General features: G+C 42.2%; 1 protein-coding gene across 5 annotated transcripts in view; it reads right to left on the reverse strand.

Annotated features, from left to right (window-relative positions):
* USP49 (ubiquitin specific peptidase 49) overlaps nucleotides 1-14322 on the reverse strand; it is a 60744-nt gene extending 46422 nt beyond the window's left edge. For 4 of the 5 annotated variants that reach the window (XM_082226924.1, XM_082226927.1, XM_082226928.1 and 1 more), the window contains exon 1: nucleotides 10659-10755. The gene's annotated coding sequence lies outside the window, so the exon portion shown is untranslated. Of the gene's footprint in view, nucleotides 1-10658; nucleotides 10756-10865 lie in introns of those variants that run through there. The other variant, XM_082226925.1, reaches the window with a different exon arrangement.
* Between the last annotated feature and the right edge of the window lie 734 nt (nucleotides 14323-15056).

Here is a 15056-nt window from a genome sequence, read left to right on the forward strand (position 1 = left end):
CAAGGTCTGAATTGTTGGTTCAAGCAAAAAGTAGGTATGTAAGGAGAATTCCTAGATGCCAAGGTCCAAGTTTCGGGCAAGTACTCTTTGATGAGAGAACACCAGCAGAGATTTAAAATCACAAAATATGCAGCAAAGTAAAACATGCAAATATAGGCTATTAGACCTTTAAAATATGCCTTTTCAAAGTTTTCCTCTTCCCCTAGCATAGAAAAAGACCACGTTTGGTAAGCTAAAAATGATTTACAGAGGTACCTCGGTTTACGAACTTAATCTGTTCCAGGAGTCCGTTCTTAAACCAAGGCACGCTTTCCCTAATGAGGCCTTCCACCACTGGTGCCCTTCCACCGTTCAAATTCAGTTCTAAGACCGAGGTAAAGTTCGCAAACCGGGACACTACAGAAAATAATATGAAGACACATACACTGCTACCCCTAAGCAGATCTGGGCATGGACAGTAGAGTTGCCACCTTTTTTCACTGACCCTGTGCCTTAGCAGCAGCCTAGCACACAAAACTTAAATAGGAAAAGCTTTTGCTGTTGCCTTATCTCTATCACCTGATTATTTTCCACTTATCAGATGGCTTTTAAAATTACAAAAGCAGAGCTACAGTACTAAAATGGTTGGCAACCAAGAGAGATAAGCAGTACTGAAAAACTGATGCAATAAGCAGAAAACACTCAACATGGAAATCAGATACAATGAAAAGAAACTTCTTTTAGCAAAAATGGGTGATCTGTAAAGAACCCAACTTTTTATTAAGCAACAGAAGCAACTTCAGATTTAGAATACATATCAACTTTATTGCATAGGAATTTACTATATAAAGATGCAGTTCTCTAAAAGAAAAGAAAAAACATACATGAAACTGGTCAAGCAACACAATGTGTTTTGGGGGAAATTGCACACTTTGTCTGAATACAGAAATGCTATCAGCATTAAAATCCTTTAATTAGATTTATAGAGCAAATGTATTTCTGGTCGTGGAGCAGTGAGGCAGAACGGAGTGGCAAGGTGTATGAAACTTGTACAGACAGGGTCTTGAATTGCTGTCTGCAACAATGCCAGAGCATTCTGCAATAACTGGACTTTCCAGGTCAAGCGCAAACAATGCCCCACATTGAGTGCATTGAAGCAATCCAATCTTGAAGTCACCAATACCTACACTACTGTGGTCAATGTCCTCTGGCCAAGGAACAGTTATAGCTGGCCAAAGCTGCTTATAGCTATGGAGACTGCCTTCTTCAAGAAGGGAAACCACTTCTTCTTCCTCCCAGTGGTGCTCTTTGAAGCAGCTCCTTTCAACTTTCAAAATCAGAAACTGAAAGGAGCAGCATGGAGCAACTTGCAAAGGGCTCATTTTGGCTGTGCATGCCTGTCCCCTCTTGGGAAAAGGCATGCACAGCCAAAGAAAGCAACCCCTTTTGGAAGAAGCTGTCTTTTGGAAAGATTGGCTGTGCATAGGACTTCTTCTGTGATACTCCCAAACGGCAGCTGGCTGACCCTGTCCCGAACAGTAGATAGGGAGTGCACAAAAACAGTTGCTTTTGCAAAAGACTTTCAGGCAGCGCTGCCACCACTACCACAGTACTCTTATTTGGGCCACCAGAGGCTCAAATAGGTGAACATGAACTGTCTGAAAGCTCTTTGCAAACAGCAAAACTGAAAGTTCTGGGACTTCAAAGCACAGCATTACTTGATGTCATAGTGATGTCAGGGGATTGACAGATGGCAGCCTTACACACCTGCTAAATTTGGCCCATCTGGGGTTGAAGAGATAATGATATGTTATCTCATCAGAAAAGTTTCCATACCCCACGACAGACTCACTGAGGTTAATGGGCATGACTTAGGTTCCTTAATTTCAATGGGTCAACTCCAAGTAGGACTACTATTGAGTACAACCCAAAGTGATTAAACCACAACAATGAAACTGTTCAGCCTTCATAGCAATGCTAACATTGCCAGGTGTGAGATTAAACAATGGAGTTCTGTATCAGACTACAAAGAACCAATATTTTTTTTCCAGCTTGCCAGGAGCTATCTAAAAGCACAGTTTTTGATCTTTAAAAGTTGGGTAGCAGTATCATTCAGAACATATAGATATAATAAACACTGAAGTAGAATTCAACTTTCTCAGTTAACCCTAACCTTTTTAATCCTGTTCTTAAAAGCTACCAATTTCAAGCATGTTTTGTATATAGCATTTTGCAACAGTTTCATAACAGTATTTTTTTAAAGTTTATTTTAGCACCTCACCCTGCAACTCAGCTTTCCCTGAAATAAGACCATGGGGTGGGACTGGGAGTAAGGGAGAGAAGCACATTAACAGCTTGCTAATCAAGGACAAGTGTTTGGAGTCCTAAACTGTTAATTTTGTTGTGTGCCAACAGCTCAGCTGCAAATTGTTATGGGTTGTCTGCTTTTTTCTTCCTTTTCCATCAGAAAGTGTGACAAAACTTGCAAAAACAGGTTAGACCTCTTTACTAAAATTCTCTAAGCTTGGCAGTGAAATATAGTTTTAGTACTGTATACCTTTTTCAACAGTAAGGGACTACATTGATTGACTTTCAAAAAGAAGGTAATTTGTACAAAAGTAGTGGTCTTCAAATACACTCTTTGCCCCATGGCTGCTTTAGATGAAACAAAATTCATGCAATCGAAAGTTTCAGATGTGTTAATCCCATATGTAATATTTATAAATTGAGTTAAAATTTAGAACCTTTATACTGTTGTTCACAAAATAAGCAGGCATGTCAGATTATGAGACCAGTTAGTATCTATCCAAGATTTTAGAACATTCTATGTGGTTTGAAATACCAGCTACCAGAGAACACAGAACAAACATGTTAAGTTTTTACCCATTCACAAAGCAAAAATTACAACAGTTATCTTAACACTTCATGATCACATTTCAGAAAGAATTGAGGAGGCTAGACTTAATTTAAACCGTGATGCACAGTTCTCTAGCAGTCAAAGCTTTTCCTGCCCAAGGAGTCTGCAAAACTGAAAGGAAGCAGCAAAATCTGATTCCATAAAAACCTAATTACATTGTCCACAGGATACTTATATAATGAAACCATTAAATGTGATACTATAGGAAGTGGGGGGGAGGGACATTCCTAAATGCAAAACCATACAATCGGTATGAATTATTAAAATAGAGACCTAGATTAATTCAGCAAGTAGCAAAAGCTGTCACTGAACAGTACAATTTTAGCTGAAATTATGTGAAACAACAGATACACCACTGCAATGATCAATGAAGGCAAATATTTCAAGATAATGGCACAGTTTTAGAGCATGTTTCCATCTGTGATGTTCCTAGTCTTCTGCATTCTTTGGCAGAAACAATCATAGTAACTGCATACACTTAAGCAACTTCTGATTGCTACTCTTGTTTGTTTGCAATGCAGGCAGAAGCATACTGGGTATGCACAGTATGGCTGCAGGCTGAGAACTAGATGCAACTTGGAGTTTATCTATTGGCAGCTCAAGCTCTGATTCAGCTGCAGCAGCAATAATACCATTCCACCTTGTTTGCTGAATAAGATCAACCACTTCTAAGAGAATTATGATCTTATCACAGAAGTCCTTATGGTACATAGTTAAAGATATTTTGAAAACTATATCTGCACCTACATTTTAAAATCAAGCAAAAAAAAAAGGGCCCATTTAAGCTATCCTGGCCAATTTATTTATTTTAAACCATTCTTAAAATATCTTGCCTCTAACATAGCTAGTAAAAATAGCTTACAGTTAAGGATCTTTGTTCACATAACCACCTGGGTATATTGTAGCAGCCTGAAAGGCTTGTGTGTTCCCCCCCGCTTCGCCCCAAATTCTTGGTCAGAAACTTGTCTCTAACTACCAAAACAAGGTTTGGCTTTCAGCACATTCTGGGTTTCATACTTTCTCTAGTACTTGAGTGTGCATACACAACCTTTAGAAGAGCTGACAATGTGCCTAGATTATTGTATGAAGAGGTGTTCAGTGAACACCTAATTAAAAAGAAAAAGCAGTAAAACCCTGGTAGGGTCAAGAAGGAAATGCTAAATAAATTTCAAATGATCAAATGAATGATTTGGTATGTAAATAGATCCCATTTTTCTACCACAGGACCCTCAAAGCAGCTACATCAGTTGCAAATGCCATTCAAGCCAAGCCCCAGCGAACCTTGCTAACGGGACACTAGGTCACATAAAGCATAAGACAATTCCTTCTACCAATTATTAAAAACATCCAGCTAATGCTTCAAAAAAGTTAGGCAACCTGACAAAAGTATGTTTATCAACCTCCAGAAACCTGGGCAACAGACAACCTAACAGTGTAGTACATGATCATTTACTACATATTTGCTAAACATTTCACAAGTAGTATTAGTTCAAGCCCGTGAAACATTGGAAGGAATGCTTTCACTGAGAATGGGCTACTGGGCTCTGCCTCCTCCAGGCCTCTATGCTTTTTTTCTCTCTTTTTGGTCAGGCATCAATTTCTGCTTACCGTCTGGATATATACACGGCCTACAACAGTACTCTTCCCAAGAACCTGCATTGTCAAGTTGGCGCTTGGTCAGTGATTAGTGAAATTTCTTTTCCTCCTGTGTCAGCTGCTTTAAAAGAATTGCATGCCCATGTGCAGCACACAGTCCGTTTTACTCTCACTGCATCCAGCTTCACTCTCGCCACAAAATTATATATTGAACCATCTCAATTCTACTTCCTCACCTGGAACTCTTCAGATTTGCCTCAAGTACAGCACATCGAAAAGTCACATACACTCATTTCCCAGGCAAACGAAGGTTAGAGAAGTTAATGCTATAATTGAGATTTTTGGAACTCTTCTAAATTTGGGGCTAATTCATCCACAGCTAGCTACTAAGAAATATGGGTGTCTCCGCAGTCCTCTTTGCCTTTCCAATATCCATTTCCATCCAAAGAACATAATTCTTTCTGTGCCTTTCTCCATGTGAAATAGCTTCCACCAGAATATTGTGTTATCATAGCAACTGAATCCACAATGGGGTGGGGGTAGGGAGGATTCCACCCACTGACCTTTTAGTAAAATTTCCTCAGTCCCCACTTCCCTAAGCATATTGCCTGCTCTCATCATCGTTCTCTTAGTGCCCCTGCTTCCAACATTTCTTTTCTATGCCTTCTGCTTTCTGCTGTTTTCACTGCCCCCTTGTCCCCAAATCCATTATATTTAGGACCTGGTACTTCCTTTCAACCTTTCAGTCTCCACTACTCTCCATGCCTATCCAGTTCTCCTCCAGGCTACTGTAACATCACAGCAGTTCAGCCAGCAGCTATGGAAGTTGGTAGACTGACAGGCAACAGACAGTCAATGTTTACAGTTAAGCTAAAGTGAAATGGAGTGTACCACCAGAAAATAGCAAGGGGGAGGTTGAGAGTTCTTTATCTCTACTCCACTGCAGCTTCGTATTTAGAGGTTGGAATTGTAATACTGCACAGGTAGCTCCTACATTAAACGTGTACTGCAAATCCATCCTATACAGTGGTACCTCGGGTTTAAGATCAGCCCTGTTTATGAACTATTTGGTTTGCAAACTCCGCAAAACCAGAAGTAGCGTCCCGGTTTGTGAACTTTACCTTGGTTTAAGAACGGAAGCCGAACGGTGGAAGGGCACTGGCGGAGGAAGGCCTCATTAAGAAAAGTGTGCCTCAGTTTAAGAATGGTTTCTGTTTAAGAACGGACTTCCGGAATGGATTAAGTTCGTAAACCGAGGTACCACTGTATTAAGTGGTGGTTAACAACATGGATTTACTATGTGGAGGAACAACAGTCAGGTTGGGAAATGGAAAGGGCATCTACTTGCTCAGTGAGTGTGCCAGTCCTGGCTCCCTATCATTGTTATTTATTATTATTTTGTGGTTATGTACTCTGAGCTTTCAAACCATCCAAGGTTGCCCAAGACTTGGGCTTAAAATGATGCTGCAATCATCATTCTTATATAGCATCTGATTGCTAGTAAGGACTGGGAAAAGATGGACAGATAGAAGTGAAATCCAAGTAAGAAATCTAACTACTGATTGGCAAGGCCCCTACCCCATTCAAGAAGTCACAGGGCACAACCTCCCTTAGTAACTCATATGTGGGGGTTTTTGGGTGCTGCTAAATCTTTAGGTTCCTGTGGCAGCCTTGAAGACTTTTCACCAATCACACTCATGGGCACAAAACTGAAATGCTTTGTCTCCAGTTTAGAGCTAGTAACTATTAACATATAACCACACAAGGTTATTGAAGTGATTTAATTAAGTGTATGATGAATCATTATTATGAAAGGCTATTCAGAAGTTACAGCTGGAATGGAATATGACAGCCTTTGTCTTGATGAGGAAGAGTCATTAGACACATGCTGCATCAACATGTTGTTATAAGGGGGGAACCTGCTCCTTTTCTCTTATGGGGTACCCAAGAGCCCACAGAGTGTCCTCATGTAGGTACTGCTTATAACAATGTGAAGAACAATGATGGCTGCCTGTTGTTTTCACAGCGCAGTTCAAGATGCTGGTGCAAGTGGCTTTCAATAGCTGGGCTCCTCAACAGATTCTTCCCCAATCTGGGTACGCTCAAATGTCTTGGACTACAACTCCCATCAACCCTAGTCAGCACAGCTCTGCTGGCTGAAGCTAATAAAAGTTGTAGTCCAAAACATCTTGAATATACCAGGTTAGCAAATTTTGCCTTAATATCTAAAATATAGGAACTATACCTAAAATTTAATGGTATGATCCTTTGATAATGTCAATTTTTATATAGACAGAAGACAACACAATACATATACATGTACTTGCAGGACTAAACTAGATGAGATGTGATATCTGTACTCACATCCCCTGCCATTGCCTTTTTGATTAAAAGCAACTGGAGGGGGGTGCTGGCAGCATTTGATAAGGGCCACAGCATTGAAGGAGGTTTTAACCCCTCATACTGTTTTCGCAAACTCAAATTGTCACACACACAAAGCTGCTACTGCCCCACTGGGAAAAACACACCTGTATGTTCTCCCCAGTGGGCAAACAGCACCTTTTGGTTGGGGATATACGGTAATTAAATCCATGAAAACGGCATTTTTGGGAAGAATTAAAATCTCCCTATGACTGTTTAAGGAGAAGAAGTGGAGAGATCTTCCACATCTTGTCTATCATGGGCTTTTGGTGCTGTTAGTCCAGCTCTAGAAAACACGCATTTTATAGAAATTTCCCAGTGCCCTAACCTGGTTATTCAGGAAGCAAGGAAATATACTGAACCAGCTTTTAATCATGAAGGTAGGGCTTAAATAATCCTAGAGGCCTAGTCACATGGGCACCTAAAACTGGCAATATTAATTCAGTTCTAGATAGCAGGCTGTTTTCTGTAGGTTTTAATATATTTAAAATAGAAGCCAAAAAGCATGAAAGAAACATTTAGTCTAATTGGTTTAATCTAAATTCAGTCTTCTCCACATCCCTTCCCAACAAGAGCACATGTGCAGATGTTAAAGCATTTTCTTCAGTTTTCTAACAATAATACCAGCTATCAAAAGATGACAGAGCACCCTTGGGGAAACTCAGTAGTACACTGCAAATGCAGCCCTGCTTGCTTCTTCCCATCAACAGCATCAAGTTCCTTCTGTTTGTTAGGCTATATTAGGATTTTCTTCTAAAATATAATTGGGTACAACTGCTCAACAAATGTTTGGGTGATATATAGTCAGACAGTTATTTTATTTAAGTTATTTTAAAATTAATAGGACTGTCAAATTATTGAGGGGGGGGGGAGAGCCTCTGTGCTGCCAGGTATTACTTCCTGCCAATTCCTTCTTACATGTCCCTGATAACATTAAACCCAGATTCTTCTGTTTTCACTTCTTTTCCTTGAGTGCTTAACTTCCTCTATCAGCCAACCTCTTATCTGCTCTTCAAGGGTTGTTGTTTTTTTATGTCACAGAAGTTTAGCCAATGATACAAATGAGTCACAGGTAAAGCAAACTATTTTACAGGAATAAAAGAGAAAGAAATGAAAAACAGTTGGAGATTTTTTTTTGTAAATGTACAAAAAAAATATTAAAGTCCATAGTCTATGTTTTAATTTGACTCCTTTATTTCTGTATAATGTGGTATGGAGGTTTATATAAGAAAAGTTTTAGATGTTAAATGAGTTTATATGAGGTAAGGGATAGAACTAAACTTAAATTTGATAAGTTGAAATTATATTAAAATGCATTTGCTGTTATCGCCTTTTAAAAGACTATCTAAAAATGAAACTATGTAAAATCATGATGTTTGATATCCCTTATTTTTCTATATATTTTGAATAGATATGAACATAACATGAAATGCTGATTTATTTATTTATTTACAGATTAGTTATGGGGAAAGGAAGAAACATGTATCATTAAAAACATGGTACATCCATATTCTGCACTTTATTTAGAAATAAAACATTTTCCTACCTAAATCCTACAAATTTTTCAGTTCTAAATAAACTGGAGAAAATAGATTTCAAACAGGAATTAAAAATTTCTTTGACAAATATTACTAATTTGGTGCGTGTGTTTAAATTTTCCAGTATTTTAGCATGAAATTAAAACTTGCTTTATTGGGGGAGGGATAAAACTTGTTTCTTCACAATAAAATTGGGCTTAACACAACCAAAGAAAAACACAAGGCTTCTCAAAAGTCTTAGGAACACTGAAAGGAAGTAGAGATGCCTGACTTGACATCTCTTATTTTTTTGACATCATATAACAAACCACCTAGTTTAAAGTTAATGCTTAGCCCCACCCCTTTGCCCACTAACAATGGGGGGGGGGTTTAGAAAAATGGAAAACAAAAAGTCTTACTTCCTTCTCTCAAAGATCAAAGAACCAACACATTCTGAAATAGCAATAGGCTTAACACTGCAATCTTTAAGTATGCATGAAACACACAGCTCCTCACTAGCTGCTTTCCCCCTATAAGATCATGCTCATCTGGCAAAAAAAGCTAGTTAATGTAACATAAAACAGACTTTTAACATTCTTTCACATGTGCTGATGCGTTCAATAAAAATGCTTTTTAAAGCATGTAAAACCTTCCTTTAACTTTAATGTGGTAATATATACATTTTATTTATAAAAGGGGAGAGAACAGCACTACACGAAAACCATTACATATCTTCAGAATCCCATTCTTTTTGCATACAAGGGCAGCATAACAGCACTGACTTCAATAGCATAGTTGCTGTGTGACAAACAGCGTTTGAAAATGAGTTATTACGAAAGCTGGAAGCATCCTGTAAGGCTAAGTGTTCTCATTTGCATTAACTCCAGGGACACCCAAGTTCCATCATATGGTTCCATCCTTGGAACAACTTCTTCAGCACTGCTACACATATAATCAAACCAACAACAGAAATGAGTTCAAAAGTACTTTAGTACAATGCTTTCTCTCAAACCGATTTCATACTAATGTTCTTAACTTGGAGCAGAGGGAAGGAAACGCTGTGGGATTAAGTGGTAATAGATCAATGGGAGTCAGAGCACAATGCTCTGAAAAAATAAGTTAGGAACATCACACTTGAAGTGAACCACCTAAGCATCTTCCAGCAAACAAAGAACTGCACGCAGCTTAGCAATACCAACGTGCACCACCCTGCTTGCCCATCGTTATTTTAGCTCTCTTCCACGCTGCCTGTGCTAGCACCCGCAACAATGTAATATTCCTCACTATTCCTCCTTGTTCCAAGTCTGGCATCCTCAAACTCAAACTTCTAACTCTCTTGCTGCTGCTTTCTAGCCATTAAGGGCCCTATTCATTTCACAAGCATTAAGATGGGGAGCTTCTTGTCTTAGATCTCAGCAGCTATACCATACAACACCAGCCCTTAATTTCCTCTCTCCCCTTCCAATGCCTCCTTTAAGGGTCCCTACAACTTTAATTTCTAAATTGTTCCTGACTCGGTCCTCCCAACCCTCGGGTTTCTTTTTGCTTTTGTTTCTCTGCCTGAGCCTTCAGGTTCCCCCTGTCCAACAAGGGCTTGATATCCAACCCCTAGCGCTCAGATTGTACAAGAACCCCGTGTCTCTCCAACCGAGGTAGTCTGGCTCGAGCATTTAAAAAACCAGTTAGTTGGCTGCTGCCTTTGCCTGTTCAGCCACAGGCGGCAAATCCTGTCATAGCCGCTCTCCCCCCCCCCGCCCCCAGTTGGTGAGGTTGGTGCCCTTTTCTGCCCTCACGCAAAGCAAGCTCCCTGGACCTCTTTCCCCAAGAGGAGGTCCATGCCCGCCTCCCCTTCGGTGCGCGCAACCTCCCATCTGGCTGGGGGGGGGAATTCCTCCTCCAGCCCCTCTCCTGCTTAGGGGTCAAGACCTCTTCCCCTCCGTCGGCCTGGCCAGGCGGGGAGGCGAAATTCCCTCCAAACAGGAAGGAGGGGCTTAAAGCAGCACAACCCCCCACCCCCAATATGGAATTTGAGCCCCAAAGGGGTGGAGCCCCCTCAAACCTCCCACCCCAAATCGGGGGTCAAGCCCCCCCTCTACCCTCAGCCTCCCTGGGCCGCGCATGAAGCACCCCTCTCCACCCCAGCTGCGGGTCTTTCACTTCCCCCACATTTAGGGTTTGAGCCCCCAAGGGGGTAAAGCCCCCTCCCCCCCTCCGGCCCCTTTATTTACCGCCATCATCAGCACGCGCGAGCTGTCACCAAGCGCGAGACACCCCAACCGGTACCTGACACGCCCCCCCCGGCCGCCATTGGCCGCCGAGCTCGCCCCGCCCCGCGCTGCCGTTGGCTGAACCGCCCGCCAGACACTATTTCCTTCCCACCCCCGGCTTGGGCCGCCCTACGACGAGTCGCCATTCAGCGAGCACGTTTACGCTACCTGCGCAAGGGGGCTCCCGAGAGTTTTCTTGGACGGTTCCTTTTCTTCTCGGCGTCATCTACGTAACACGAAAGAGCGGGAACCCTCTCCCTGATTTACGCTAGTGACGCGTCAGATTGTGTGGGGTGGTGGTTGTTGTTGTTTTTAGTTTTCCCGAGAATCCGAAGATTCTTCGGAACAGTTCGTCCCTAACGGCGTGGCAGCTAAAGCAGACGCGTTTGCCGTCTCTTGTTCCCCCGAACTGCTAGTTTACGGCACTTGCGGAAGCTAACCAAATCCTATAAAAATCAGAAGCGGAGTCTCGGAAGGAGGGTCCGGGGAATACGTTAGCTCCGCCCCCGGAGCTGTGACATCCGTGGGCTTTGTGAATCGCGGGGGGAGGAAGAGGGGGGTTAAGTTTGGTTGAATCACAGGAGGGTAAATAAGGATGTTTCAGAGACAAAGGGGCTCTTAAAGACGCAGGACCCCATTTCGTCGGTCGCCCGCCTGTCTCTCCGGAGCGTCGCGGAGGGCCTGGCCGGGGAGCTTGGGTCTCGCGGCGGGGCTGAGGGCTCGCAAGGGACGGGGAAGAGAAGCCTCCCGAATGTAGCTGCTCCGCGACGGCCTCCCGAGACAAGGGAAGGGGCAGCAGCTGGCACGTTCACATGGCCCAGTGTGTAAATACACGTGTATACACACACGCAGCGTGCGCGCGGCCCCGCAGGGTTACTGCCTGGCGGACGCCACGCGGAGCAGCGGCCGAATCCTGCGCCCCGTTTCCCTCTGCAGTCGCAGGTCCGGCTGGAGAGCCTTTTGCTTCGCGGGCTGCTCCAAGCGCCGCAATAGAAACCGGGCTAAGGAACCCACACGGCGTCAAAATGTGAAACTTGCCGCTTTTTAAAGTATATATAATTTAAACAGATATTATGTGGCTCCCCCCTTTTTTTTTTTGCCTCGTTTTACCGTCAGGAAGGAACTGATGACATGGCAGCAGGTGAATAATCTGAGGCAGGCAGAGACTGCACGGACGGAAAAGCAGGCTCCGTTGCGGCCGTTTTGAATCTCCTTGTATGCTTGTATGTATAATGGGAGAAATTAACGTATCGTACAGAATAACTTTGCAGCAGAGGTGTCGGCAAATTTATTCAGAAAAATCGTCTTTCAATGAATCTTTCTTTCTGGGGAAAAAAGCATGTGGTAATATGCACTTTCAGGGGGGAGAAATGCAAGATTTATACCGATCGGACCTTAGCATTTTTGTGTGGAAGCCCTCCCCGCAAATCTACCAGATTACAGCTCACATCTATATCTGTTGACTGCAGTATAGAAATCCAGTGCTTTGTGATGCTCCTGTGACATAAAAACATGGATCTTCATTATTAAAGTTAACATGCAGAGGTTCCCTAAATGCCAAATTTGTTGTTAAATCACAGCTTTCATTCATCCACAAACTATACTGTAAAATATAAGGGATTCAGCACTTCATGGCCACAATAGCATAACACATGGAATGTTCCCAAAGCCACTATCAAATCACTGCTTGCATCCATTTCTATGGACTCCAACATAAAAACCACAGCTCTAGATTTTCCTAATATCCAGCCTTGTAATTCTGATAATATTTGGGCCAGTCCCAACCAGGTACTGTACTGTATTACCTAACTGGATTTTGGAATTATTGTAATGGACTAAGACAGCTTCCTTTGCTTTTTGTAGATCTAGCATTGTTGTAGATAACAAAGATCAAAGGTGCAGACTCTTATTGATCCTTATTCCCCTCCTCCCATAGAATTCCGCCCTATCTGCCATCAAACCACAAATCACATTCATGTCTATGAAGTGCATTATAAACTTGTGGTATGATGCTAAAGTATGAACCAGATTCATAGGTTATCAGTCCCTACTCCAGATTTGGGGAAACTTTAGGCAAGCTGCCCTCAATGGGCCACCTTGCATACTTAGTGGGGACCAGCTTGTTTGTGGGATGGCTGCCTATAGCAACAGCACTGAGTAGAGTTCTGACCAGTGCACCTGAACTTACCTGCTGCATCACTCCCCATTGTGGAAAAGCAGGCTGTTTACTTGATGATGGCATCAGCATATCAGATGCTGCTAGACTTGTATGCAGGTGTCTCATATTGATATATTTGTTGTTTTATGCAACGTTTTAGACTGTTATTGTCACCCAAAGCGGCTGACATCAATTTTAAAAAGAGCTAGAGCTGTTATCAGGACTAGAAACTAAAAGAACACACAAGGTAAATGGAAGTAAACGGAATAGGAAGGAGATTAGTTCTTCTTCAATGTCAGAACAAAGTGGCTAGGCTGATCTTCTGCAGCTGGTGGTGTTGCCTGAATGCTCTTGTTCCTTTGACCCATGTGGTGGATCACTAAACTGCATGTTGCAATTGTTGCAGCCTTCTTAATTAAGAACCTTCTAGCACTGGACTTACTTCATCCACCCATGCTTCCCATTGGATCATCCAGGGAAGGAATGAGTTATAACCTTCTGTTGCAATTAAATCTTGTTGAGCAACAAGGTCTTCCTGAGCTCTGGTTTGTTCCTGTATGCTTGATTATTGTTTAGTCATGACTTTTGATGTTTCTTCCTACTGTTTTGTCATCTGGTCCTGGTTTACTTCTTGACCCTCAAATTTAGTCTCCACTCTGTGCACACAGATATGAGCTGTAGAGCCATGTCTCAGATACATGTGATTGTGCCACTGTGCTTGATGTATTGTTGGCATCCTTCTGTCTTGAGAGTGTGCCTCTGGGATGAAGTTAAACCTCCCTGGGGCACAAGCCTGGGCAGTGTGTATGGAGGTGGTCCTGGGCTGCCCAGACGACACTGTGATGGAGCTGTAATTTTTACAGTGAAATCTGTGTGGATGGGCTTGAGCTATGAATAGATGGTACACTTTTATGGTGTAACAATTTTAAAATAAGAAAGAAAGAGGAATTGCCCTGGATCTACATTCTTGTTTTGTGATGGTAACATAAGGACTAGATCCATGTATAGTGATGGCTGATTTGGGAAGCCTCCAGGGAGAAACCATGAGGGTCTAGGATCCTTGATTTAGCACTCTGATGGAGACATGAAGTCATGGGTCTGTGATTTTGGCAGCACATTTGGTGAATACGGATGTGACTCATGATTTGGATTTGGACCATTTCCATTGAGAAACCATTCTGATGAGCTCCAGGTCCATGTTTTGGCACCACAGCAAACTGCTAGATCCATGGTTGTTATGGGGAAGAATGTGAACTGTGATTTGAACTGTCGTGTGCGTACAAAAATAATGCAAATTCAGCAGGATCCTGTAATTCAACTAGATCATACTTTTACTTTCCACTCCCTCTCCAAGGGGTATGAGAAGTAGTGTAATGAACCTTGTGTGAAGATTGGCCAACTGAAAGTTAACCCAAGGTGAATGGTAGGCTGATTATAGTTCTGGTTGCCATGTGAACTAGAGGGCGGGGGGGCGGCTAGGCCAACTTGGGGGGAGTGGGGGTGTTGTGTTGGGAGAGATCTATCTGAAACCTGAAAAGACGCTGCCTAATGGCCCGGTGAGATCTTAGTTAGGGATTATAGGAGATGCCGCCATCCACAAACAAGGCACTGAAGTGAAGATTCCTCTCATAGTCCACCATCTGTGATGAAGGTTGCCAGCTGAGCAGTACAGCTGCAATAGCAATAATCAAGGCTATGAAACATCTTGCTTTTTTCTCTGTGTACTGTCTGATTTTTATTTTATTTTATGTTAATTGGTTAGCTACAGCAATAATTTAGGTTTAATATCCCAGACATATCTTATTTGTTCTGTAACATCTGAGTTACCATACTATTGCTTTGCTTGTCTAAATTCCTTGGGGCTTTTCTTGACCCCAAAATAAATCTTGCCAGTGTTTGAAAGCATCTAGCTGTGCATTCCTTTTTGGCTGAAATTCATGCAAGGAGGGTTTGCACACCCACTTGTGGATCGATTGCCAAAAAAAGGACTATTGACAGGCTAATGAAGTGAGGTGTTCAGGGCACAGATCACCCTGAATAAAAATCATAAACTTTCTACTCACTCTGGTCCTTTCAGTTGGCTGATAAAATAAATCCAAGGGCACGGAGTAAAAAATCTGAATTCCTAGTTGTGTTCAATAAAAAAAAAAAACTGTATTAGCCAGAGGGCAGTTTCAAATCTGTTATTTCAGTCTTTAAAG

Source organism: Podarcis vaucheri, assembly GCF_965113315.1.
Source record: "Podarcis vaucheri genome assembly, chromosome: 6".
Taxonomy (NCBI): Eukaryota; Metazoa; Chordata; class Lepidosauria; order Squamata; family Lacertidae; genus Podarcis; species Podarcis vaucheri.